The following is a 25,199-nucleotide window of genomic DNA, read 5'->3' on the forward strand; positions in this document are numbered from 1 at the left end:
TATGTGTGTGCGAATGTATGTGTGCACATGTGTATGTGTGTGAGTATGTGTGTGCTTGTGTGCATATGCATGTTTGTGTAATAGGAAGTTGTGTTAGAGGTTCAACACAGGATCCTAATGCTTGGCATAGCTGCTCTTCTTATCTTTCAAGTGGAGACAAGGCTGACTCCCTAGGGGACTCTCAATGGGAGAGAACCATTTAGTGGAAGAATGTCAGGAGGCCCTGGCCTGCAGGATACCTGTCTTTGTTCAGTGTGCACACAGATGCGTCTGGCCATCAGCACCTTCTGTGAAGTCAAGCTAGATGTCTGCAAGGGTGGCTAGACATTTTGTCTTATCAAGAAGTTGCCCTTTGCGAGAGAGATCACCCACCAGTTGAGGTGACTGGGCTTGCAGGTTGACGTTACAGAGAACAATTCTAGTTGGACAGTTCAGCCCTTCATTGCCCAAAGCAGCAGCATTGGTAGTCCTGGGCTGCATTTTTCCCTGACTGTGTGGTTTAGACCTACAGGAGCTTGGGTCCTCTCTGGGAAGAACAACCCTTCAGAAATAAATCTCCTTGCTCTAGCGACTCCCAATTCCTTTGTGTCCCGACTCTGGGCCAGGCTTAGGATACATCAGTATTTTCCATTTCATGTCCTTTCCGCTGCTCACCTTTCCTTGCTGCAGAACCATCTGGGGCTTTGATTTGTTGCTGTTGTTGGAATGCACATTTTCTTTGTGTCACAGTCATCCCTTTCTCCTGTTGCCCCACATCATTGTTGAATCAGCTGCTCCTTGCACCTGGCTATGCCTCCTAGCCTGGGGATGAAAGCCTGGTGCCCAGTGGCCCTGCTCCATATGACAGCTCATCACTGCTAGTGTCTGGAAGACAGGGTCTGAGTCATCTGTGTCTGAGATGGGGGCTTGGAGAAGCCTTCATATCATCCCTGGTGGTCTGCTCAGTATCTTGGCAACCAACAGCTATGATATTCCCACAATTCCCTGGCTGATGGAGATCCTAGCTTCTGTCCTCTTGCTTCAGGCAGGACTGGCCCACAGCCAGTCTGCACAGATTGAAGAGGGGTGGTGGGTGTGGAAGAAGTCAGCTCCTTGAAGAAGTACAGAGAAAGAAGTCCTAGCATCTATCTTCCATGTTCTCCAGTTTGGAAATGTTCTCTGGGGTAACGAATTGGTCTGGCTTAAATCCTGCTTTCAGTCATTTGAGATGAACCTACCTTAGAAAGATAGGTCTGGATGTGTTCTCTTGGGCCATTGCTCATCAAGGCTGGTCTGGCCAGTCACCAGGGATCTCTGTGTGTTTCATAAGTATATCCATCTGACTCAGGAATTTGGTTCAGGTCTTACAGACATTTTCATGTGTCAGTGCATGTGTGCCTCTGTGTGTGTGTGTGTGTGTGTGTGTGTGTGTGTGTGTGTGTGTGTGAGAGAGAGAGAGAGAGAGAGAGAGGGGTGTGTGTGTGTGTGTGTGTGTGTGTGTGTGTGTGCATGTGCCTGTGTGTGTACATGTATGGGTGACCACAGATGCATATGGAGGCCAGACGACATCAGGTATCTTCCTCAATCAGTCTTCATCTTATCTATCTATCTATCTATCTATCTATCTATCTATCTATCTATCTATCTATCTAGGACAAGGCCTCTCTTTGGCCTGGAGCTCTCAGATTTATCTAGACTGGTTGGCCAGTAAGCCCTAAGGATCTGCCTGTCTCCACCTTCGCAGTGCTAGGGTTACAGGTATATACTCTCCTGCACAGCTTCTTAACGTGGGTTCTGGGGACTCGAACTTAGGTCTTCATGCTTTTTTGGCAAGCATATTACTGGCTGAGCTGTTTCCCAGCTCTGCTCATTCACCTCACACAACCCTCCATGGTAATAAATGGCAGTGGTATCTCAGATCAAGCACAGCCCTGGGGATTGTTCAGTAGGTGATGAGACTGTGGTATCAGTGAAGCAGGCTAAGATCTCTGCTCCATGCCAGAGAGATTTCAAAGCAAGGGAAGGTGCTGGTCTGCCCATGCTCCCATTTCCTGAGTTATTCATTTGAAAACACTCTGACTTTCTAGCCTCAGCCAGTCACTGTGCAGAGTATGGTGGTAGGACTGGGGTGAGGAAAACATGGGGCTTGTTTCCACGACGCCAGTGTCTTGAGAGAGACACGTGTGCAGGTGTATTCTACAATGCCATGTGATAACACCACAGATGACAAGTAAGAATGGTGACCATGCCTAGTGCTTCAAAGAGGACATTGGACAGAGGTGGCATTAGAACTGGGTCTCTGTAGGAACTCAACAGTTGACAGGAAAGGAAAGTTAGGGTACAGGGGGGAGGCTGGAGAGATGATTCAGTGATTAAGAGCATTTGCTGCTCTTCCAGAAGACCCAGTTTCAGGTTCCCAGCACCCATATCTGCTCTGACAGCTTACAAACACCTATAATTCCAACTTCAGAGGACTCAGGGATCTGACACTGTCTTATGGCCTCTTTGGACACACACACACACACACACACACACACACACACACCTTTCTTTTAAGCAGGAAAGAGGAAGAATGGCGTGAATCATCAGCTCAGGACCGACCCGGTGCGGTGGCCTATTGAGTATCGCCTGCAGGAGTATGAGAAGCTGGCAGAAGCAGGAAGATCAGTCACTCTGGCCTTCTCCTGCCTCTCCTTTTCAGAGCAGACCATACACCAGTGTGGGAGAGGTGCCCCTCCTATCCCTGCAAGGAAACATGCACCCAATTCTTCAATGATGAAGGAACACAGAGGGTTCAGAATGTGCAAGCCTTGCAGAGTTCTCCGGGCTCACTGTGCTCAGCTCAGTCTCTGCCCTGCCCTGTCTCTCCACGGCTGTCTGCTCTTCTATAGTCCTGCTGCGATCCACACCTGGATTAACTACTTTGCCAGGCCTTTATTTTCTTACAAAAATAAAAGTCAAATATAATGTCAGATAATCACAGATTAAGTTTGTATGTTTTTCCTTTCTTGCTTGCTGATCTGTCTTCTCTTATAGCGTAAGCCAGCCAGTCTCTTCTGGTACTACAGCACGGACTAGCTTGTTGTCATGTGCAACAGCCACTACGCCTGATGGTCTAGTATGGCCCAGCTGGCCATTCCGATACTGTGATGTGGACTACCCGGTTTATCTCAGTCGCTTTCCACAGGGTTTGTCTCCATGCGCCAATCGGCAGAATTTGAAGTTATAAAATGCACCGTCAGGTATTTCAATCAAGCGATGTGTGTGATCAGGGGTGGCCAACTGTGCTGGCTAGGTTTTCGCCATCCTGACACAAGCCAGAGTCGTCAGGAAAGAGGGGATTTCAACGGAGAAAATGCCTCCATCGGATTGGCCTGTAGCTCAGTCTACGGGGGCATTTTCTTGATTGATGAGTCATGTGGAAAGGCCCTGCTCACTGTTGGTGGTGCCATCCCTGGGCAAGTGGACCTGGATTGAATTAAAAAAGTAAAGAGCAAGCCAGTAAGCAACTTCTCTATGCCCTCTGCTTTGGTTCCTGCCTCTCTGCTCCTGCCCTGCTTGAGTTCCTTCCTTAGCTTCCATCGATGACTGAGATAGGATCATGCAGGTCAAATAAACCCTTTCTTCCCCAAGTCCGGTTTGGTCTTGGTCTTTACCACAGGAACAGAAAACCTAATTAATACATCAACTCTGTATGCTGGAGCATGTTTCATGTCCTAGCTGCTGTTCAGAAAGGCTGGGGACATCCACTCCACCCCCTTGAGAATTCAACAGGCACAGCCAAGACTGTCCTCCATGTGCACTGAGCCAATTCGTGTTCTGTTCTACCAGAAGAGATCAGAGAGAACGGCTTATTGTCTGAGCCTGAGTTCCCAGGTGCCCCAAATGTCCTCATTCAAGATTTAGAGGCAAGGGAACATAAATCCATCCAGCTCTGGGGCCAGAGGAGGGTGGATGTTGGTGTTCGCTCTTTAATCAATAGCATTAGGCTTTTGGATGGACAGTTCTTAATTTGATAATCTCCCCAAGGAGTCATTGCTTTTGACATGGATGTATTACATGGTTTCCTGGCTACCAGGGAGACCGGGCCAGTTTCCCGGTGGAATGGGAATGTTGTTCTCTTCATGTTCTCTTTGTTTCCGGATCCAGCAAGGGGCTTGGTTTGCATCACAGCGTTGAAGATTTAAAGCTGGAACGCATCTTGGTCAGTTCACATCTCTGCTCCCAGAAAGACCACCCAAGGTTCTGGTAAACCATCCTCACCAAGCGAAAATGCTCACTGCATCCAAAAAGAACCAGATGTCTCCTCGTGGGTGGGCGGTGGGACATTGGCACTGAGGGTGAAGACCGCAAGGGTCAGTGTCCCCTCAGACTGGGCTGAAGCAAGGAATGGGCAGGCGATGTCCGGTCAGATCTCAGGACGACCTCTTCTTTGACAGAGGGCTGCACCCTGCCGCTCTTCATCCCATCTCTACTAAAGTCATTCTCTATTTTCCCGTCTGGAGTGTTAGCTGTAAGAGTAGCAACAAACAGGGCCTTTTGGATTGTCAAATCCTCTGCCGAATTATTGATGTAAAATCATTATGAGTGGACAATAGCTAGGATATATAAAGAGCCCCCCCAAATTAACACCCCACCCTGAATCTTCCAATCTATATGTGTGTTAGTGAACATGAGAGACACTAAGAGTTCTTAAGCGATGGACCACATATGGCCAAAATATATATATAAAAGTTCAAACATCTTTAGTAGTCAGAATTCTGTAAATACTTCAATAATTATTGGCAAGTCCTAAAGCTATTTGAGATTCTATCTAATTCTAGGTAGAATGGCTACAATTGAGAGACAGACAGAGAGAGAGAGAGAGAGAGAGAGAGAGAGAGAGAGAGAGAGAGAGAGAGAATGGTAAGGATGTGGGGCACAAGAACCCTTATTCACTACTAGTTGGAGTGTAAACTGATCAAGTCATTATGGAAATCAATATAGGTTCTCCATAAACTAAAAATAGGACCTCCATGGCCCTTGCTCTACTACTCCTGGGTGTATACACAAAGGACTCTAGGTCCTACCACAGAGATATTTGTTCATCTGTGCTCATTGCTGCATTCTGCACAATGGCTAAGAAACAGAGGCAACTTAGATGCCCATCCACAGGTGACTGGGTAAAGAAAATGCACACACATACACACAGTACACACACACACACACACACACACACACACACACACACACTGAAAGGAAGAAATCCATTGCCACATCAACACAAAAGTAATGCAAAGAAAATTAAATTTAAAAGCAACAACAACAAAAACCTGGGGAAAAAGTTATTCTTGAGCTCTAAAGTACAAACTAGACATGTATTTTCCTAAATTCGTGCTTCAAAGATTCTATCCTAGTCATTTTAAACAATTTTTACCTGACACTTTGTTCTTACCAATCTCCAGGCCATTGTCTGTGAAATGCACCCCTGCCTGCAAGGCTGCTGTGAATAATCACTTATGCGAGGTGATCCTCACGGGCACTGCTCCCTAAACAAGCACACTGTGTAGATATGAAGCACAGTAGAATTGTCAATGTTTGGTCTTCATCTAGTGATCATCGTTCTTTCAGTTGTCAATTATAACGGAGGACCACAGAGAGAGCTCTGTGCTCAAGGCCTGGGCACTTCCTTCACTTGGGACAGTGACTGCTCCAAGAGCTGAGCACAGGATCCTAAAGGGCTAATTAGAGCTCGTCTTTAAGAACTCTTGTTTGTGTGCAAGGGTTGAGGACTGGAAGGCGAGCCATGACTCAGAGTAGTGCAATCATAATAGTTTCCCGTCAAGAAGGAAGAACAAGAAAATAGGATAAAATAAGACTGTCTACAGATGAAAACAGAGGCAAACAGAAGACACGGGTCTCTCTTGAGCCCTGGTGGCTGCTGGATTCCTAGAGTTCTTCCTTTAGACTTTGACACTCCAGTTGTCTTCAACACGTAAACCCACATTTTGCTTAGAGTCAGCCATAGCCAGTCAAAAAGTCATTCTTTGTCTTGTTTTTTAAAAAAAATAATTATTTCTTTATTTCACATATATGTACACAGTAGCTGTCTTCAGACACACCAGGAGAGGGCATCAGATCCCATTACAGATGGTTGTGAGCCACGATGGTTGAACTCACAACCTCTGGAAAAAGAGTCAGTGCTCTTAACCACTGAGCCGTCTCTCCAGCCCATTCTTTGTCTTGTATTTTTAAATTTAGTCTCTGTGATGTATTCATTCAAGGTTTATTGAACATGAATGGCATCGCTATGAAGTAAAGGATTCAGCTCATCTTCCTGAGAAAGAACTTCTAGGTCTTTGGGGTTTTCCAATGGTGGCAAATTCATGTTGCATATTTCCCTTTGTTGGTACAGGTACCTTGGACCACATCTGAGTTCATACTGAAATGACTGAGGAAGGAGCTGCTTATCTGCAGACCTGTCATCTGTTTAGAAAGTGGGGCTCCAAGCCAGATCAGGGGAAGGACAGTCAGTTTTATTCATGGATATAGCTCCTGGTAGGTCAGTCATGCTCTAGTGGATGACCCTGTATCCATGAGTATATGTGTAAATTGGACCTGGTGAGTGTGCTGTCTTTTATGCCAACTTGACACAAGCTACAGTCATCGGAGAAGAGGCAACCTCAATTGAGAAAATGCTTCTATAAATTTGAGTTATAGGCAGACCTATAGAGTCTATAGGTATACCTATAGGGTATTTTCTTAACTAGTGATTAATGGGAAGGGCCAGCCCATTCTAGGTGACCATCCCTGGGCTGGTGGTCCTGGGTTCTATGAGAAAGCAGGCTGAGCAAACCATGAGGAGCAAGCCAGTAAGAAGCACCCCTTCATGGCTTCTGTATTAGCTCCTGCCTCCAGGTTCCTGCCCTGCTTGAGTTCCTGTCCTGACTTCCCTCAGTGATAGACTATAATGTGGAGGTATAAGCTGAATCCTCTCCAGCTTGCTTTTGTTTTTGGGTCACAGCATTAGAAACACTCACTAAGACATGACCTGAAGACATCTCACTAGACTCTACTCCCTAAAGGTTTCATTCCCAACCTTGTGCAAGGATTCAGGGACTCAGCCTACACACATGGATCCTTGGGAGACTCAAACCATAGCAGCTCCCTATCTGATTTGCTGGTCTCTGGTCTTACTATGTTACCACATTCCCTCCCTCCCTCCCTCCCTCCCTCCCTCTCTCCCTCCTTCCATCCCTTCCTCCCAGAGTCAGTGACTTTATGGGTTTCTTGTCTCACACCCAAGAAGGATAAGAAAATGTAGACAAGAAGTGATCAGAGAAAGCATAGGGTTCTTAAGGAAAGGTGAGAGTGGGAGGGGCTGCAGTATTGGGAGGAGGAGGAAGAAGAGGAGGAGGAGGAGGAAGTGGAGGAGGAGGAAGAGGAGGAGGAAGAAGAAGAGGAAGAGGAAGAGGAGGAGGAAGAAGTAGAGGAGGAAGAGGAGGAGAAGGAAGAGGAGGAAGAGGAAGAGGAGGAGGAAGTAGAGGAGGAGGAGGAGAAGGAGGAAGAGGAGGAGGAGGAGGAAGAGGAAGACTACAGCGTTCTTCTGCCTAGAGGGCTTTTATGGCTCTTATGGTGGGAACTGGATGGAAACTGTGGTCATCTTTATTGAACTGGTCGTTTTTGAGCCCACCACAAGCTGAGCAATCTATCTGACTTATGCATGCTCCCTGAGCCCAACCAGAGCTTGTCCATCAAGGGATGGTTCAGCTGTGCTACAGGATGAACTCCCGATTCACCATGAGAGCCCTGTCATTCCATGCCTAAGGGGAACTTTCTTCTGTTTCATTAGCCTCTTAAACTTCTCCTCCACAGTCTGTACTCTCATAAATGTTACAGTCGTTAACTTATGGTTTGCCTTCCCACCAAGCCACATCCTCCAGGAGAGAAGGGACCATGTTTGTTTTGTTAACAAGAGTACCAGAAATATTGGGTCATCAGTGCAATGGGCTTTCGGGATTACTAGAACCAATGTGAAAACATTAAGCAAGTTAAGAGGAAGCCCTTAAGACAGCACTACGGCGAGTCAGAGAGAGGAAGGCCTTTAAGAGGGAAGGCGCCCAGGAGCAGGCCAGGCCTTCTCTGTGGTGAGAATGAACTGAGGAGGAGGAGGGGGGAAGGGAAGGAGAGGATGAAAGTGTACAGCTAGTGTAGGGACAAGAGCAGCTCACTTCACCCAGCTGATTGGCTTACAGAATGAGAAGACAGAGGGCAGCGAGGGAAAAGCCTTGAGGCTAGAACTTGGAGGGTGTGAAATATCCAATTAGTTGGTGGCCAAGGGGAGCCATTGAAGATTTTTGAACAGGTGAACTACATAATCAGTTAAACTCCTCCTGCTGATTCCTCCCCTCCCCTCCCCATCCCTTCCTTTTCCCCATCTCTTCTCTCCTGTTCTCCTTTTGTCCTCTCCCTTCTTTCTCTCTTTCTGATAACAAGAATTATGATGAGCAACACGACATTAGGAAGGAATAGAGACCGCAAGGGGACGTCTATAACTTGGAACACTATCCAAACATTTGGGTCTTGGGTTTGAATGGGAAGGAGGGGGCGTCCATCACGAGAGCAAAGGTATAAAACAGACAGCACAGCCCAGGCCCAGGCCTGACATCTGATTACTTAGGGAAGATGAAAGAAAGAGACTACGGGAGAATGAATCAGCTCTTTCAACTCCGTTTCCCCCCAAGGAGGACGGTATCTTTATTAAGTATCACCAGAGAGTAGATTTGGTAGGGAGGCTGGACTGAGTCAGGGAGGGGAGAGAGAGCATTTGGAATGAGCTCAACCTTTATGGCCACATGAATGCAATACCTCATATTCTTTGATCAAGAAATTCAGAGTCCTCTTTCCCGCTGTGCTTGGGTCCTCTGGGAGCCTCTGCCAGTCAAGAGGATGGGAGATCCATCTTCTTCACTGAGATTTCCCCCCACTCCTGTAATAAATAACAATGCTAAATTGCAAGCCTATGGGGGAGGGGGGGACCAGAACTCAGCTCCTCGATCCTGCTATTGTGTTCACGAGCTGGGTAATTAGTGTCTGATAGTTTTAAACAGATGGGTCTCTCTGGCAGCAAGGATTACGGCTTGAAATCAATCCTGAACAAATATTATATTAATTTCCCAACTCCCTCTCTCTGTGGACAAAATGAGTTCTTTGCCTGCGAACACTGTAATGACGAGGACATTAATATTAGATCAGTTAGAGATGAAACGGAAGTGGTAGAGGGGAAAGAAGGGATGGGACTTACCAAGGATTGAGGGGAAGAGGCAGATGCTAAAAGTTTCATAGGGCTGGATGTGGGGAGAGGAATTCTGAGAACACCCTGGGTTGGTGGGGCTACTGCGGGCGGCTCTTCTGGGTCCTGGGGCTCTCCAACCGTTCTGGTTCAGCTTGACATTGGCACCTGCTTTGATAACACAGAGGGCTTGTCAGGCGGGCTGGGTAGCCTCTGATGTTTGTTTCGTCTTTGAGGAGAGACCAGTTGCACATAAATAGGTCTGCAGGGGGCCTGGCTAGACTTCTGACTTTCCAATCAAACTCAGCAATCTACAATTCAAAAACAAACTGGGCTGCCTGGAGCGAGCCTGCAGCTTCTCCCGCTTCCCCAGCTTCCGACACCTGAGTAGCTCAGCCTTTTCCTCCTACCTAGACAGCTAAAAGAGAAAACCTGCTATCTAAAGCCCCACCCCCACTTACGGGTGAAAGATGAGCCTCTCTCTCCCTGCCTTAGGTGAGAAATAGAGGTTTAAGCGTACAGTCGAATGCTAATGCTAATGCGGTTCCCCTCCAATTCTCTTTACCTTTACAGCCCTCCCCCTTTTTAAATCTTTCATAAAGCCTTACCTACCTAGCCAAGCGTGGTTCAGGCTCATATTAAAAATACGGCATTAAGCGACAAACTGTGAAAAGGGCACAGACCTTGTGGGTGATCCTGCTCTGTGTACCTCAGTTTCCCTATTGGCAGGATAGGACTCTGCCTTCATTCCCACGAGTGGGGTTAGGAAGATTCAGTACGTCAATGTACGCCTAAATTCACAAGGCCAAGTGGGGCCACAGAAAGGTGCAGCTTCTAATACTGACCCCCTGGGAATAGGGAGTAGTGGAGAGAGAGAATCCTCCTGCAAGTGAACTCAGAGGCTGGATGCAAACAATACCAATGTAGAGTCCCACGGGGGAGTCTGTTGTAGTGACATCATCTTGTGAACAGAGGGGCTTGGAGGACTGGCCTGCAGAGGGAAACAGACTAGCTGATGTGAGTTCTGGGTCTTACCTGACTTGCTTAGCGGACATGATAGCCTGCCATGACTTCATGTATGCTGGGTCAGAGACAAAGGACTTTGTCACACAGCTGAGGAAGCAGCCAGAGGGGGAAAGGTTCCTCTGCCCTGCTTCCAACAGCAGGATTGGAAGATGGTTAGGTGACAGGTGAGAGGCATGGTCCCATGCAGTTGGGTGTGCTCCTAGAGAGAACTTCAGAGACTTTGAGTCTCTTTTGAGAGGGAGAAACCTGGCTTTACTTTTGCCCTTTGCCCCAGAAAGAGATGTTTTAAATATTAGGCACTTAGCTTCTTTCCCTTTGCTTTGGAGAGACTCCATCTCCATCTCCCAAGGCTGTTGGCTATATAAACATCCTTGAGGAGATAGTTCCCAACAATTAATTAGCAGGCTGTGCAAATTCAAGAGGCCTAGGGAAAATTACTTCCCAAGGGAAGGCCATCTCTAGGAGTAGGGCAGAAAGCTCTCTGAACCTGAGAGTCTGTTTGTGACTTCAGCGGAGAACCATAGGCGTACATGTGCATGAACACACACACACACACACACACACACACACACACACACACACACACACACACACAACCACTCCACCCCCATCTTAGTGAAAGGTCTTCACCACTTAATGTGGCGTAGAGCAATTTAACATTGAACTATTGATGGGCATCAGCAGGAAGTCATTAGAAATATAAATTCTCAGGCACTAGTGGAGCATTAGAAATTCTAGTGGTGAAGGGTATCTTGTCCTTCCTGGTGAGTCTAATGCTCATTTTAATTTGAGACCTCCAGACTAGCTCTTTCCCAGTCTTGTTCTTGCTGGTCAGCCCCCCGTTATCTCTCAACAGTTCTCAATGGTTCCCTTGATGTTCCTTTTGCCTAGAACTCCGCTTCTTCCCAAAAATTCTCATAGATGAGTCTTACTTATTCTCATTTCCTAGCTAGGAATCACCTCCTCCAGGGAGATTTCTCTGAACTCCATTCCCAAGTTTCTGCAAGTCCTCTTCACGTATCGATTTATTGATTTATTTATGTTTGTGTGTATGCATACTGGAGCACATATGTGTGCATGCAGGTACATGTGTATATGTCTGGAGGTGCATTCGTGTGTGCATGCAGGTACGTGTGTGCATGCAGATGCACACGTGTGTGTACGTTTACACATGTGCATGAGTATGGAGGCCAGAGGAAAACATCAGGTGAAGTGTCATCCACCAGGTCTTTCCTTGGCTTGGAGCTCACTTCTTAATTAATGGAGGCTGGCCGGGATCCATTTGTCTCTGATTCCTCAGCGCTGGGATTGCAGGCACAAGTCACCACGCCTGCCTGTCTGTGGGTTCTGGGAATGAACTCAGGTCTTCTTGCTTATGCAGCAAGCACTTTGCCAACAGAGCCATTTCCTCAGCCCCCCCCCCCCATTTTAATGAGTTGGTACCCTCTCTCTTCCTCCATATAGAAATGACCCACTATCATTGTCCCTATTACCTAATCGTCACCCCCAAAGGCCCCATCTCCTAAGACCATGGATTTGGGGGTTAGCTTTGGGGCTGGAAACAAACATCAGGCCTCAGCGTTCTAGTCCAACCTCCCACCCCAATTCACATCCCTCTCATATGCAGGGTCACTTAGTCCATCCCATAAGTCTTAACTCATCTCAGCTTTGACTTCAAAGTCTGAGATCCAGAGTCCCATCTAAATACCATCTAAATCAGATATGGATAAGACTCAAGGTATGATTCATCCTGAGGCAAATTGCTCTCCAGCTGTGAACTTGTGAAATCAAACATTACTTGCTTCCAAATTTCTATGGTAGAGCAGGCATAGAATGGCTGTTTTCATTCCAAGAGGGATAAATAGAAAAGAAAGGGGTCACAGGTCCCAAGTAAGTCTGAACCACATGCAGGGTAAACAAGAGTAAATTTTAAAGCTCTCTCTGGCTTGGTGTCCTATTTTCCACATATGAAGTCTCATAGACTCCGGGTGGTCCTATGCCGTGGCCTTGCTGGTGCAGATTCTGTGACCTTACTATGCACGCATCTCTGCGTAGTTCACAGTCTCTATGCACTGGCAGAGATGGGACTGTGTGGAGCAAGTGGACCATGCCATCCGACAAGAGAACTGGTAAGGTTGAAGCAGGTTCAAAACCCCCGGGGAATCTCAGAATCTCAGAATCTCTGAGAATGGTAGGCATGAAATCAGTTTCCTGCTGAGCTCTACCTGTCCTGGAAGACACCCCAAGGAGAGGGCCAAGGCAATCAGTCAAGTAGGGACAATACCTGAAGTTCTTTCCCATGCTAATAGGGCATCCCTAACAATCTCAGATTGAGCCAATGGGAAGCATCTACCCCAGGAACCCACCCTGCTTCCAAAATATTCGTAAGGGCTACATGAAATAAGGCACACAAATTGTTGTCTGAGAGTGGCTGTTTTAACACTCTGGGGTAGAGTTTTCTCCTACTGAAGCATCATTGCTAAACCTCGGATCTGCCCAGCAAGCCGGGCCTGTGCCCCTCTGCCCACAAGTACTCACTGCTGTTCATTCCCCATCACTTACTTAGGGGCTCTGGCTCTGGATTTATCCTGCCAAACACCCACTGCTGCCACTAACATAGCCGCTGCTATGGTAGCAGGAAAGACAGTGGCTATCTGCCCTGTCCGGGCTTCCATTTAGAGAACTGTAACACTTTGGCCTTTTAGGCCAGACCAAAGCCACCAGGAACCTTTTGTTCCGGGCTAAAAGATCCTTGTATTGAATTCTGTCTCCCCTGAGTGGCTTGCCGGTGGCCCTTGGTCACCCCAGTGGCAAGGCAGACACAGAGCAGGACAGGATTGTACAGGTTTGTCTACTATCTGTGCTTGCCAGAGGGGTAGCCACCATGTCTATATGACTTCTGGCCCTGCTGGAGCCAACCTGAGGACAGCCAAGGGAGGTTGGTGGTGGTCCTGGGTAGTAAGTATCCAGTCCCCTTAGACATCTATCACCTCTTCTTTGAAGCCACTCTGCTTGTAGGCCTGGATCTCTGACCTTTGGAAAAATGGCTCCAAGAATCTACTATTCCTCAGTGGTTGTGACAAGCAGCACCTGTATAGAGTCTCCTCTTCTCATGGAGTGGGCACTTGGCCACACCCTGGGTATTTTCTCTCTGACATGGTTTCTTAATCCTTCCTTCCTTCCTTCCTTCCTGTCTGTCTGTCTGTCTGTCTTTCCTTTACAACACAGGCTGAGGATTCTCGAAGTCCTTTTGATTAGAAACTCTGTCTTTAAATCATTCCTATTGTCTCACATTCTGTCACAACCATTCAAGAGAGTTCAAGTCGCGTCTTCAATACTTCTCTTGGAAATGTCTTCAGCCAAACATGCTATTTCATAGCTCACACGTTCTTCCTTCTACAGAACACCAGAACATGAACACAATCCAGGCAAGGTCTTTGCCGTTTTTTTGTTACAAGGATCGTTTTTCCTCTAGTATCCACTGAGATATTCCCTGTTTCTAAGACCTTTGAGAATAGCCCTTACCGCCCATGTTTCTCCCAACATTCTGTTCATGACCATTTGAGCTACTCTCTGAGAAGACTCACGTTTCCTCTAGAGCTCACCTCCTTTTGAGCCCACTCCATGGCTGGTGTTCTTACAGCGATGTGGGATTTGACTGGCAAGTGCCTCACAATCCCTACTTCCACAGCTTTAGGTATTTGACATAACATTTGTGGTTTCCCAAGCCAGATGATGGATGGTGGAGCATAGCCCATATCCCAGCTACCTCTGAGAGAGTTCTGCAGTAGTAGGTGTGCTCCCTACCCAAAGCAGGCTTGGGCTTACTCAACTCCATGGAGACAAAGGCCCACTGGCAGTCTGCTAATCTGGGCATAGGCTCAGAAGGTCCCTGCCCCCACTACAGCAGCTCCTCCCTTGTCCTTTCTCCTCCCCTCCCCACTACTCGAGCTACATAAGCTAGCTGTGCTATTTCAATAAACAAGCTGTCTTAGGAAACAGTCGATCATTCCCGCCACACTCATTGCTGCCTGAGACCCTGCTCTCCAGTTCCTCTGCATCCTGTGACTGCTGGTGCCCAATGGCCCATCAGTCCCACTGCTAGAGACCCATTTTTTGTTCTAGTCTACTGAGGCTGCTATCCCAAATGCCACCGACTGAGTGGCTTTTAAGCAACAGGAATGTATTACCGTTCATCATCGTGTAGATTTCGAAGTCTAAAATCAAGAGGCTGGAAAATCCAGCATCTGGTGGGGGCTGCTGCCTGGTTCAGAGCTGTTCTTTCTTACTCTGTCTGCTCCCTGCAGGATGTAAAGGGGAAAGATTTGATCCAGGGACTCGTTCACAAGGATGCTAATCCTGTTCTGGTAGAATAGTCACCTCCCAAAGGTTCCCTCTCCTATTGCCCATCACTCGGGGGGGAGAGTTTTAACACATCACTGCTGTGGTGAACACAAGTCAGATGAAACACCACTGGGCTCTTGACTTGGAAGCCGTGTGAGCAGGGACCACCTGGTCTTGTCACTCAGTCCTGTACCCCTGGCACCAAGGAGGTGCTTGTTGGTACTTGTTGAAAAAATATTATTTCACTTAATCCAAGCCAGTTGGGATGGAGACTGTAGAGGATGCCACAGGATGGGGTAGGGCTCCATTAAGAACGCTGAACCTTCTACATAAAGATGTGACTTCCTGGGAACACATGGGTGAAACTCCTGCCCTACTCTATCAGAATCCAGGGGACCGTCTAAGGGAAAAGAGCAAAGTCCCCAACCTCCCACCCTTTGGGACACATTGTTCAGGTCAGCATATCTCCTAGAGCTATAGGTCATGATCCTGTAGGTAAGGAAGTACTGTGTCGATGCTAGAAGACTGGAGAGAAGAAAGGGAAGAGAGAAAAGTAACTTCCTAAACTAACATCATGGCGCTGGGACTCCACGTATTTGTCTTACTTAAGCATCACTTAACAACCTTGTATGACAGTTACTCCTTTCTCTTTCTTACAAATGAGACGTACAGAAGCCTAGAAGGGTAAAGAAAGCTTTTAAGAGCAGAGCATTCATGGGGCTTCGTGACTCTTCTCTCTGGGAATACACTTAAGAAGGAGTTGTCGGAAGCTAAAGGCTTTGCTGGACCAACATGAGTGTGTGAGTGAGAAGACCCACTTCTCCACAGGCACTACGGCATAAGCGGAGGGCTCAAAGACCCCTACAAGCAGCTCACATTGCTGTCCTCCTCTGTGCCATCCCCTATAAAGTAAAAGTGACATTAGGTCTTAGATCTTTCAACATCCCTCTCAGATCTGGCACGTCCCAAAGACCCTGTAGACTGCTTCCATAACCTACTGATCCCGAGAAGAGAGAGCTGAGCCAGGCTCATCATGCCTAGCCGGGAGTGAAGGGTAGATCCTTAACGACATTCTTCATAGGCCATCCCTACAGCGTTCTACTTCATGTCTAAAACAAAGAATGGGAGTGAGGATAGGTGGGTAAGGAATTTGAGAAAGATGGGCACTCTCACCTCTGCCTTTGTGTTCATTAGTAGGTGTTCTAAAGCCCAAAATTAACCTGTAAGGCCCACGTGCCCAGGAATCAGGGAACTTCCTGGAATGATGGGAATTGTAGTTCTGAGAAATAACAAAGCCTCATGGGAAAGTACGGTGGCCTATAGGTCCTTATAAGCCCAGGCCATTCCAGCTGGGAAATTCCAGAGAATGGTCCTGAGCAAAGTCCATCTCTTAGTGAATATTTAATATTTTAATAAATGTTTGCTTTAAATGGCGGAGTTGGTTTTTCTAATGAATGATAGGATCTGCAATGTAGCCCTTTAAACTCAACTGTGGCTACTCAGTGGAATCTCCTGGAAAATATGAGCTCAATTTGGAAAATGTGGATGACCAAATCTATTCACTAAGATGCAGATTAATTGGCTTAAACTTTGGGATTTTTTTTTCTTACAGAGCAGTGGGGCCTTTCAAAACTGTATGGTTCTTAAAAACCACCAACAACAACAACAAAAACGGTATGTGTATATCCATTTATGTGTGTGTGCATGTGCACGTGCATGTGTAAGCCAAGGGTTGATGTCAACTGTCCACCTTTTTTCGACATTTATTTTTTTGGCGGTGGGGTGAATTCCTGTCTGTGGAAATCAGAAGATAACCGTCAGGAGCTGATGCACTCCTACCGCCGTGATAGATCCTGGATATTGAACTCAGTGAGTTGGCTGGACTGGCTGTCCCACAGGCTCTAGGGGACCTTCTTGTGTCTGTCTACAGTGATGTTCTAGGCATATATTATGTGGGTTCTGGGGCCTCAGAGCCTCACGTTTACCTTATAAACACTTTGTCCCCTGGAGTTTTCATGTTGGTCTATCTTCCCAAATGCCAAATTTTCTGTGACTATAGGGTGGTGGCCCCGAAAGACAGGTAAGAAGAAAGGTGACAGCATGGCAGGCAACGTGCCATCCACCAATCAGGTCTAAGGGAACTAGGGCTCTTAGGTAGCTCAGTAAGATGCGGGTCTGAGCTACTTAGCAAGGAGAGGCCGTTTACCTGGACCTGGGTGTCCTGAAGCCAACTGTTGCATCCTTGGAGTGCTCATCCTTTATTTGGTCATTAGAGTGAGGGTATGGGATGGTGACAGTTCAGTGCAAGTGGAGCCAGTCCCCCCCCCTCCCCCGAGAATGTCTGTAGTGTGAGGCCCTCCCCTATAGCACTGGCTAATAGGCTGCTCCGAGCTATGCAGCTGGGACACAAAAGACTTAAAATCTCTAGCTACAGCTGCCCAGAGTGTGTTGGTGGGAGAGGACAAACTAAATCCCTGTTTTCACTCCTTCCCCCCAAATGGAGCTCACATAAAGCCTTTAAACCATCAGCTTTTATCTGTTTTTAGTGTCCAATTTAGGGCTTTGCAGGGGCTCCCTCCAGGGCTCTCTCAATGGATTTATATCACAGCCAGATAGCATCTTCGAAAGCTCATCTGAGCTGGAAAATAGAGAAACATCCTTCTCCATTGTCAAGTGACAAGCGATGGTACCCAGGCTGCTGGTGAGAGTGCACAGGGAATCTACTCTGAATGCCTTGGCTGGGGTGTGCCTTGCGGGGGAGGGGGCAGCTGGGTAAGGTGGGGGGCACTCCTAGCAGGGATCTGAACTGCCTTCCTTTTTTGGGGTATAGACTCTTCAATCCTGCAAATCTTGAAACAAAGACTTCCCTGTCCTCTCGGCTTGTCACCTGTAGGCATGAAGATGTCAGCTCCCTGGCCAACCACCAGGTGCCATTTATAAAGAAGTGTGCAGGAAGTGTGTGTGTGTGTGTGTGTGTGTGTGTGTGTGTGTGTGTGTGTGTGTGTGTGTGTGAAGATGCCTGCTCAGGCTTGCCTGGCAGGAAACAACAGCTCTCTTCTGTATTCTAAGCTGGCTTCTTTTGCATCCCGCGGGAGCTGCATTAACCCCTGTGTTCTCTGGGTAGGGCACTCGTGGGCTCTTTCTTTCCATACATATTCACTGAGCATTTACTATGGACCCAGTAGCATTGGGGATATGATGCCTGCTTCAGGTTGCTCATAATGAGCGTGAGAGGTGGGAAAAGCAAACATGAGATATGGGGCAGTAATCAGAGGTGAAGCAAGTGCTACAAACCAAAGTGGTCAGAGCCAGAGCTTGGCCTGTAGGCTCAGGGGTCTCCCCACAGTGACAGACCGGAACTGTGAGCACCCCAGGCAGAAACATGCAGCAGAAGCTTCTTTTCCTGAGACTGAGGTCTTGAGGATTTGTAGGATTCCCAGGACATTCCTGGTTTATGCCTGTTGTCCTGGCAACAATTTCATTCTGAAAATGTCAGTGTTGGGCTGACAAACAGGTGTAAATCAGAACCATTCCTGAAAACCTAAGAATGTCATATTCACAGGGCATGTGTTATCCAGGCTGAGACTCTATTTTGTGAAGCTAAGTTCGTATACCTGGCGTGTGTGTGTGTGTGTGTGTGTGTGTGTGTATGTGTGTGTGTGTGCTTATGCGCATGCATGTGTATGGTATTTGTGCACCTGGCGTGTGCATATGGTATATATGATATGGTGTGCGTATATGTATTATGCTATGTGTAATGTATGTGTGTGTATAGTATGTGTATGTTTATGTGTGCATGTATGTGTGTATATGCATGTAGATGGTGGGTATGTGTAGTGTGTAGTGTGTGTATATGTATGTATGCTGTGTGTATGGTATGTTATGTATGTATGTGTATACAGTGTGGTATGTATGTATGTGTGTTGTGAATAGTGTGTGTGTTGTGTATGTTTGCTCTATGTGTACATGTTGTACATGCATTATGATAAAGGAGTGTTTTGTACAATGCGTGTTCTTGCTCTGGTAGAGATGATAAAATTGACCTTGTGGTTGGAAATAATGATCATAAACATAAGAGAATTCGCGAGAGCTTCTCGGACCTTATCAGTTCACTAAACTGGAGTTCAGAAAGAGAAGGGAGAAGGAAAATGGAGAAGACAACCGTGGAGTGGTTAGGAGGACCCACAAACCCTGTGACACATGCCACACCGGGCACTGGCTCATTCTCATATAGAATCTGGGAAGTGGGTTAGTACACACACTTTCCAGATGAGAAAACTGAGACCTGGGAGATCCCATAACTGCCAGACACAGGAGATAAGTAGCAGATCTGGTCTCCGGATCCGACTCAACACAGAGCAGCAGGACTTGAGTGGCCCTGGGTGAGGCTGTGCTATGGTGGCTCCAGCTGCTTCCTCCTCTATTCTCTCCACAGTCCGAAGTTCCCAAGGGCCTCTCACAATCCTCTGGGGATCTCATTTCCTGGAAATGTCCTACAGCATCTGTCTTAGCCTCCAATCCGTTTGTCCTTCCTGATTTCATCCTGAAGGACAGAAGGATGTGAGATCTGGAGCAAGGTAGAGGCCATTTACACGAAGGACTCCTTTTAGGCCACACCAATAATGTGCTTGTGCCTCTGGGGCTCACGAATGGAGAGGAGCAATGAATGGTTGTCAGGTTCCTTCCAGCTTTGATGTGACCATCATGTCACATTCATCCTGATTCTGGTGGTGACATATGGGAAACTGACACCTTTAAAACCTGCCTTCTCACTGTGAGATCTATCAAGTGCTATTCCTAAATACAACTTCAGAAGAGGACCCCACACCCCTGGCCAGAGGCCACGGTCATGGAGGCATGGAGACCGCCTATGCCACTGTGAAGCCACCCGGGCCTGTGTGCTTCAGGGAGCTGCTCGGTGGACATTGCTTGGGTTCTGTGTCTTAGAAGGGTCATGGTGAAAACCCTGCAGAAAGTATCTTCCTGGATCAGAGCTGGGGAGGAGGTCATGGGTGCTTGTTTCAGACGGCTGAGCAAGTTACCCTGCTGGGACTTGCTTCTGCTAAGTCGCACTGGCATGCACCCCCTTGGCTGGCATCATTCCCTTACGTCAGACTCATGATCTGCCCCCCTCAGTGACAGTTCTCTGGCTGCAGGCATCAGAGTACCTGCCTTGTCTCTCCTCCACAGGGTTCAAGGGTTCCTGCTTGTTAGCCAGGGGCCCAGCTAGGGATAACAAAGGCAGGAGATCTCTAACAGACCCAGACTCTTTGCTTTGGGTGTGGTGATGGGGTCGTCACACCTGAGCATTCCCTTGCCTTTCTCTCTCTGCCAGGTATGAAAGCTGCCCTACTGCGTGCACCAGGTGGGGCTCCTCTTAGTTGTTCCTGGATGGGATTATGACCCAGAGTGAGGAAGTGCACTGCCCACATACCTAAGGATCTGCTGCTATCATCCGGGGCCTGAAAAAGGGCAAAGGGACTCTGTTGCTATCTTTAGACCTGATTGCTGGCTGCGATACCAGCCTCTAGCCAAGGGTGTTTGCAGTCCTAGAGCGTTCTTTCCAAATAGGGAACACCAAGGATGTTTGCAAACATAGAATGCCTTTTTCAAATCGGACCATCAAACTCCACCCTCTGAACAGTTTCACGTACTTCTTGGTGTCCTGTGACTTCATTTTGTCCCAGTCCTGTTCTATAAGAGCCCTCAGTGTCTGAGAGCTTGCCCCAAAGCAAGTGCACCAGCTCAGACCTGGGGTGGGGCTCCTGTAGTGTGCCATTTAGGTCTGTGGAGAAGAAGCAGCTGTGTGCATCTGGACCCTCAGTGCTGTTTCTACACACAGACTCTGATGCCAGGGTTCTACAGCCCCCTATAAGACGTGGTCCACTTATACCTTGCAGATGAGGAAACCCAGGAACGGGCTGGAGAGATGGCTCAGCCGTTAAAAGGCTAGGCTCACAACCAAATATATAAGAGGAAACCCAGGAACTAGAAGAGGAAGTGACTGACTGGCCATGGTGTGAGGCATGGAACAGGGCAAGAGAGCAGGCTGTTCAATCATAGACTCCGTCCTTCTCAATGTGACTGTGACTGTCAATGTACAGGTGCCGGGACCTCAGGAGGTTTCCAGAATGAAGGAATCTGTGTCTATGTCTGCTGTCCAGGCCTGCAGCGAAGTGGTGACCAGTGGAGAGGCCAGGTGGTGTAGGGGCTGCACCCAGCTTGCTGCTCGGTATAAAATGGAAATTTGGAGCTGTTTGCAGGTCTTCTCACCCCCACACTGAGAAGGGAGCAGGCAGACTTTGCGCCTGAAGACAAGAACACAGTGCTGGGTAACACAAGCAGCTGGTTCTTATGTAAATATTGACGGAGTTGCTACCCCGGTCCTGGCAGTGGGTGGGAGCCCTTTGACGGTAAGAGAATGCACCATTGTGGTCCATTGTGAGGTGTGGGGTGAGTAGGACACAGGGCTAAGTCTGAGCACGACAGAACTGTGGGCTGAACAGGATCACCATGTGGGCCTCCACTTGCTCCTTACTCCATATCTACCTTCTGCAGATCTCTCTGGCATCCCTGGAGCGGGCCTACCTGTATGGGATCCACCTCAGCGGATAGCCAGCAGCATACCAGGTTCCTGCCCACACAGTGCTCCTGTTCCTATGCTAGGTCTCCCTCCGGACCCTTGCTACAGATCCTCTGCAGCTTGCAGCCCACTGGCTCCTTCCCATTTTCCTGTCCAGCCCCTCCCCTCGTTCATCTTCGGCTGGGTTCACTGCGCTGTTCATTGCTCCTGGCATTTCTGGCCTGCCCAGGATGCTCTCAGCCTGGGAATGCTCTGAGCTCTCTGCCACCATTCTCAGCTCCAGGCTCAGGGCTCAGTCCCTGGAGAGAGGTCTAGACTCTGGCCATGGCCTCTCCATGTCACCAGCAGCAGGTGGGCTGGCCGTCACATGGGCCAGTGGCCTGTGATCCATCTTCTCCTCACAACCCAGGTTTTCTCAGTCAATGGTTTCCATTTCCTCCATGGAACTGCTAGGATCAAAGGCTGCCCGGGAAGCTCGTTGACTGGCCAGGGGATAAACATGTGCACTGGAGGCCAACCCAGGGCCTGAAGGACAACCCACTACGGGGTTGGGGGGGGCAACATGGCAGTGTGTTGGATCAGGACTAGGTGGGTGGGAAGGGCAAAACACCTGCAGGCTGTGCTGTGGTCACTTTTGCATGGCTGCCACAGTCCAATGTAGGATGAGCTACTATGTCATAACCATCAGGTATAGCACCTGCACCTGTCTCCTTCCCTCCCTGCCCCCTACCATCCCACCAGCTTGCCCATCAGACAGACACCTGACAGGCCCTGTACTGGGCACACAAGGCTAGACTTCCAAAGAGTATGCCCTGCCCAAAGCAGAGAGTTGCCGAGCTAGGCAGTAGGGCCTAGATTATGGGACCAGCCACATTTAGGTCGTCCCCAAGTCTTTGCTCTTGTTTTTCAAGTGACTCATTGGGGAAATTTTAGATGATTTGGTCACTGAAGTACAAAGTAGAAAATGAGGTTTGCAGCTGTTGGGCCTGTTGGTTTTTCCATTTCCTTTCTATTTGCCCCATCAGGCAGTTGGCTCAGGGAGGGAACACCTGGATGGGCTAGTCCTGGCAACCCCGGATGAAGAACATCACTGGTGGTGAGTGATCTGTGGTGCCAACAGCAGGAGGGGAAAAAGAAGGAGGAGGAGGAGTAGGAAGGGGAGGAGGAGGAGGAAAAGGAGGCAGAAGAAGAGGAAGAGGAGAAAGAGGAAGAGGAAGGGGAGGAAGAGGAAGGGGAGGAAGAGGAAGAGGAAGGGGAGGAAGAGGAAGAGGAAGGGGAGGAAGAGGAAGAGGAAGGGGAGGAAGAGGAAGAGGAAGGGGAGGAAGAGGAAGAGGGAGAGGGAGGGGAGGAAGAGGAAGGGGAGGAAGAGGAAGAGGAAGGGGAGGAAGAGGAAGAGGAAGGGGAGGAAGAGGAAAAGGAAGGGGAGGAAGAGGAAGAGGGAGAGGGAGAGGAGGAAGAGGAGGAAAAGGAAGAGGGAGAGGGAGAGGAGGAAGAGGAGGAAGAGGAAAGAGGAGGAGGAAGAAGAGGAAGAAGGGGAAGAGGAGGAAAAGGGGGAGGAGAAAGAGGAGGAGGAGAAAGAGGAGTAAGACAGGAGGGGGGAAGAGAAAGAGGAGGAGGTGGAAGATAAGGAAGAGGAAGAAGAAGAAGAAGAAGAAGAAGAAGAAGAAGAAGAAGAAGAAGAAGAAGAAGAAGAAGAAGAAGAAGAAGAAGGCGGCAACCATTCTCTTATTCCCCAGTTCTCACATGACACTGCCTCCCTCTGAGTTCCCACAAGCCTTCCACCCGATTTGCCTTCTCTCATTGTCCCTAACTCACATGAAACATGTACACTTACATAGCTAGAAGGACATTCTCGGGAAAGAAAGGACCTGAAGGCCTATTATACCCCCTTGAAGAACAAGGGGATTGGAAGGGTCAGCACTCCCAAGGGCCCGGCAGAGGCCAGGGCACGATGGTAGCTGGTAACAAGAAAAGGCACACAGGTGGGAAGAGGGCCTCCCCCGACCCCCCTTCCCTGACCCCCAGCCTGCACCATGTGCGTTTGATGCCCTTGACCATGCACAGCCTGTGGTTTCATGATGAGAGTAGATGAACTGAGAGGAAACAGCCTGAGACAGGCCAGGCTGTCTGGGGCTCCTTTCTGAGTGAAGCCTAAATCAGAGACACAGACAAGTCTGGGACTGAGGGAGCAGATGGGAACGCTTCTGTTTTTCTCCCAAAGTTCTAGTGATGCAATCAAAGAGGCCCCTCCCTTGTTCCAAAGCTGTTGCCAGAAGTAGGAGTCAGAGGTCATGCCACACTGCCCCTCTCCTCTAGTCACAGGGAGGGGTGGATGACATCATTTAGTCCTCCAATCAGCAGCTGATTGTCAGGTACAAGGCACTGTGTTAGCCCTAGGGATGCAGAGGTAGGCAAAATAGACACATTCATCTCTCTAGAGGGCCTGCCCTATGTCAACTTGAAGCCTCCCATGGTGTAGGGGTAGGACAGAAAGGTTTGGATAGATAGAAGATTAAAGTTTATGTCAAGACTATGCAGAGAGAAAGAACTAGGGTTATAACTCAGTGGTCGAGTACTTGCCTGGTATGTGTAAGGCCCTGGCTTCGACGGAGGTGATGTGGGAACCCAAATTAAATCCCCGTCCTATGCCACGCACAGGCCTTCACGTTCTTTATTTCAATCACCAGCAAACTCTGAGACTGAAACGGCATGAGCCCCGTTTACGGACCCGGAAGCTGGGGTTCCCAAAAGCCAGTAATCTCACCCAGAGTTCTGATAGCACAAGGCAGGCTTGCCTACACTTGCCCCAGCAAGGGTTCTCACTAGGAAATACAGTTTCAGTGGAAACCGTCAACCTTTGCCCCAACCCCCAAGCCCCTGTCCTGCAAAGTTTTCGACCCTGTACCTCCCTCCTAGGCTGGGAAGGAGATCACTACGGAGAGCCAAGAGCAAACTTTCTTTCCCTGCTTCCTTCCTCTGTACAGTTTGTATCTGTTCCTGGAAAATCCCTGTTGTACCCACCCACCCACCTTGCCCCAGAAAAATCCCAAGAAAGCTTCGCGACTCTATTTAAACACCACTCAAGCGTTCAGAACCAGCTCTGGGCTCCTAGTGCGCTCTGGGTCTCCATCTGGTTTGGGGGCTATTTTGATCCACCGGATGCAGAGCAGCCGCTGAGATCTGGGACTGAGCGGCTCGAGCGGCGCCTTTATCTACAGAAGGACAATTTAGAAACTAACGCCAAGCCTGAGAACAAATAAATAAATTCCTCGTTCTGTCCACAGCACTCTCTCTGTCCTGTTTCTACAGGTAATTGCGGCAGGATTTCTTTTTTTTTCCACTTCAAACAGTCTCAGGTGTATCAAGCTTAGGGCTCTGCAGAGGGGACCAAGGACAGGCGACTCTGACTGAAAGTGCTGGTGAGAGAGGTACCACTCTACTGGGGACAGGAGGCAGGTATCTTCTGGGCTCCAGAGCTTATTTGAGGGCAGAATCACATCTTCATTCATTCACTCTCACTGGGGTCTTCTTAGGGTAGGAATAATAGCCCCCTTGTCTAGTCATGGAGGAAGGGCTGTCACAGGTGCTCTAGCCCGAGCCTAGAGAAGTCGTCATTATGGCTGGATGTTTGTGGTACCTGAAACTAAGCACACGTATTGGGCAGGTGGTAAGGACAACCCGACAGAGGTGGTAGGGAGAAGAGAGGGTTTATAGCTTCTGAGAGGCTGCCGGTCCAAGGAGGAGGGCGGCGGGAAGAACAGAGACATTGCCCAAGCCTCTGCAGGCTCACAACCTCCTTCATTGATGAGTTCCAAGACTGTAGGTCCAAGTTCACGTGGAAATGGAAGCGACAGAATTCAAATGCACACCTTCTAGGGAAGTTCTGCTCTCTGTGTCACACTGCTGGTTGAGGAATGGCGCTCAGCTGCCTGAGGTGCGGACCAGCTGGGAGGGACAAGGGTAAGAAAGAGGAGAGAGGATGCTTTGTCTTCCCTC

The 25,199-nt window shown here is 48.5% G+C and overlaps 2 long non-coding RNA genes across 3 annotated transcripts; one reads left to right on the forward strand and one right to left on the reverse strand.

Annotated features, from left to right (window-relative positions):
* Positions 1-8,672: 8,672 nt before the first annotated feature.
* LOC102555063 (uncharacterized) lies at positions 8,673-15,931 on the reverse strand. Of its 2 annotated transcripts, none has more exons than XR_356238.3 (4): positions 15,794-15,931; positions 14,467-14,577; positions 9,263-9,418; positions 8,673-8,947 (listed from the first exon to the last, which is right to left on the reverse strand). It is a non-coding gene; the product is annotated as an uncharacterized LOC102555063 (long non-coding RNA). The 2 variants fall into 2 exon arrangements; XR_005488127.1 differs by having other exon boundaries at positions 9,263-9,421.
* A 1,012-nt stretch (positions 15,932-16,943) lies between these two features.
* LOC108351687 (uncharacterized) lies at positions 16,944-20,943 on the forward strand. Its single transcript, XR_001839342.3, has 3 exons — positions 16,944-17,321; positions 17,451-17,547; positions 20,725-20,943. It is a non-coding gene; the product is annotated as an uncharacterized LOC108351687 (long non-coding RNA).
* Positions 20,944-25,199: the final 4,256 nt, after the last annotated feature.

This window comes from Rattus norvegicus, chromosome 8 (assembly GCF_036323735.1).
Source record: "Rattus norvegicus strain BN/NHsdMcwi chromosome 8, GRCr8, whole genome shotgun sequence".
Classification (NCBI taxonomy): Eukaryota; Metazoa; Chordata; class Mammalia; order Rodentia; family Muridae; genus Rattus; species Rattus norvegicus.